At 45.6% G+C, this 3,044-nt stretch overlaps 1 protein-coding gene across 1 annotated transcript in view; it reads right to left on the bottom strand.

Moving 5' to 3' along the window:
* Window positions 1-406: 406 nt before the first annotated feature.
* LOC116854150 (POU domain protein CF1A) overlaps window positions 407-3,044 on the bottom strand; it is a 60,651-nt gene continuing 58,013 nt past the window's right edge. Inside the window, exon 2 of the mRNA XM_032835781.1 lies at window positions 407-566. The gene's annotated coding sequence lies outside the window, so the exon portion shown is untranslated. The remainder of the gene's footprint in view (window positions 567-3,044) is intronic.

Consider the following 3,044-nt stretch of genomic DNA (forward strand, 5'->3'; position numbering starts at 1 on the left):
GACATTTTGCAACATTTTAACGTCAAGACAGTTTTCCTGTGACTGCAAAGATTAAAATTTTCTCTTCATCTTTTGCGACATTTTGCAACATTTTGATGTCGACAATTTTCTCCTGATTATATAAAAATTAAAATTTTCTCTTCATATTTTGCGATATTTTGCAACATTTTAATGTCAATAATATTTTCTTTATTTTTCGTAGAATTATATACATATTTTGCAGAAATTTAATTTACGTCTTATACACGATATTCCTAAATATTAAAAGAAAGAATTCGGGAATTTTACATGGAGTGATTGAATCGATGATAAGAATAATCGACCAGCACTGATAAAATGCCTCACCTCAAATCCGGCGACAATTGGGCCTGCCCGAGTATCCTGACTGATCGACGGACGACTCATCTCGGACGTCCCGAAAATCCTGACGACTGATCCCTGACGGCTGGATGCTTCTTCAGGGGCCCCGATTGAGTCTGGCGGCGGGCCGGGCTGGTGGGCCCATCGTCGAGTTCGGTGGGTCCGAAATGGGTCCGCGGGACGATCGGCGATCCAAGGGCAGGAAACTGCAATTTCGCAAAGTAGGGCCTTAGGTTGGGATCCGTCTTTATTCCGAGGTCAAATTCGCGGCTCACTTGCGTCGAGGGGCCTCTCTCTCTTTCTCTCTCACTCGGTCCCATTCCCCCTCCCTCTCCCCCACGCCCTTTGAGACCTCGTCGGCCGGCCTACGGCAGCTCGAGAGCTCCGGCAAGCTCTAATTAGATTTTAAGTGAGAAATTGAGCCTGCCGGCAATTTTAAGGAAGCCGAACACACCGCCCTGATTAATATCATTATGCGCGCTCGCTTGTTACACCGTAGGGCCCACGAGATGGAATCCGCGGATATACAGGCGGCTCCAAAACTCCCTCGTAATCAAGCCACAGTCTACCGTGCGGGTAAAGTCGCACTTGAATTTTCGCCGGGGAGAGACTCGTCGAGATTAAGGGACGCGTTCTCCGAGAATCATTATTTTTCCGTAAGCTCCCGCCACAACGGTAAATTAATTTTACAGTGTATTTTATTTGCGCAAATATACCCTGCAGTAGACACGATTAACAGCGAAATAGCGGAGTCCATCTTTTGAACGTTAGAAAATGCTGAGGCGCTCACTTAGCTCGTTGCGGACGAACAAATAAGTGCGACTCTTGGAGCGTGCTATATCAAAATATGCAGCGGCTCTCGCGCGATCATCGAGATAGCCGTGGCTCCACGCCCGAAGGACGAAAGGCGGAAGAAAAGCAGCGCCGGAGGAAGACCCAACGAATAGCAAACCGCGAGTAAAGGAAGGAAGGAAGGTATGCTATTACAAACGCTTATTTTCGGGTGATCGCTCGCAGTGCCACGGAAGGAACAACTTGTAATTATTATTGTTACGTAGAAATGCACCGGCTGCACGGTATTCTCTCTTCTACCTTATTCTTTTGCCACATTATCTCTCTCTCTTTTTCTCTCACTAGCTCTCCCTTTATCTCTTTCTTTCCTTCTACTTGCCCACGGGCAATGCAAATTTTTACGTTTTGAGGAAACGAAGCTCGTCATCCACGATCGCATCTCACAGCGTGTTCCGCGGCACACAAACCGCGTGTACTGAAATTTCAGGTGCATTAAAGACACCCTCCGTGTGTGAATCGGGGATAAAATTTGAACGGTCGTTTGCACGTGAACGAAAGATCGGTAGATAGTTACGCGTAATATTGCGAGATTGCGATCGTGCGTGTCGAAATGTTAATTTCCTCCTTCAACCGAGATCGCATTATTGTTATTGAAAGAATATTGACCCTTTATTAGCCGCGTGATCTACAGACGTAATTTGAAGGCTATGTAGCATTTACAACACACAACCACATAGTTTACACATAATACATAGTTTTCTCCGCTAAAGATATATCGTGTTTTTGTGATATATATAGTCTATCCGCTTATATTACACGTATTTCCGAAAAAATATACATCTCCAATGGTAGACTAGGCACCTAAAGTAAGGTCAAAAACGCACGAGCTTACTGAAGGGTTGAACACGCGTGAAGCCGTACATGTCTCTCCGAATGAACCTCGAATAAGTGCAATCGACGTTTAACGTCGACATTACTTCTCTCCCGCTGTTCATTTGTGAAAATCGCGAATCCGAGCGCACGAGTGACGACGAAAAATGGCGATCTTTCACCGAAATGACGCGTACAAATGCGATGTTAAATATGCGTAACGGGCCATGCTATTGCTGCGCGTTCACTTTAATGACGCCGACGGCCGACACTACCAATACGCCGTAACGGATAATATATATTATCTATATAACCGCTCTCTAAGTAGCATATAATCATTAGCATTATATTAATTGTATTATCAAGTATAATCGGACGAATTAGAGGAGGCTGGTCGGAGGGAATCGCTGCTGCGCTTTTTGTAATGAAATAGTAGTCCGTGTTATTAGCGCGATTCAACGGTGGAATATTTTTACATAAATCTTCATCCTCGATGTACCATCGACGTGTGCGGCTGCATAGCGTCCTGTTACTGTTGAATGCCGATGACGCTGTCGTTAGTGCAGGGCGATCAGAATCATTAGTCCTGGCGAGAACCGTCATTAGCACAGCATTAAACGGTTATTAAGGCGTGCACACGGAAAAATGTGATCTCGCGGGACGAATAAATTAGAAGAGAAAAAAGCCGTCGTGCGTTTACTATTAATCACCCGGCGTCGTGGTGCTTTTGTAGTACCATCGCGCGAACGCGTGCGCGCGCGTTTTATATTGATTTCTGATTCAGTGCTTTGTTTACTCGCCATTTTGATAGCCGACCGCCGCAGGTTTAACGACACCGAAGTGTCGTGCCGGCACACCGTTCGTGATTGGTGTCGCATAAATAAATGGATGTAGTACCTCCCGGTTTGTTACCTCCCGTTAATTAAGCCGAAGCTCCAGAGAGAAAGAGAGGGGCAGGAATACAGAGAGAGAGAGAGAGAGAGAGAGAGAGAGAGAGAGAGAGAGAGAGAGAGAGAGAGAGA

This window comes from Odontomachus brunneus, unplaced genomic scaffold (genome assembly GCF_010583005.1).
Source record: "Odontomachus brunneus isolate Ranch 3 - 2012 unplaced genomic scaffold, Obru_v1 Obru_scaffold_008, whole genome shotgun sequence".
In the NCBI taxonomy this organism is placed as follows: Eukaryota; Metazoa; Arthropoda; class Insecta; order Hymenoptera; family Formicidae; genus Odontomachus; species Odontomachus brunneus.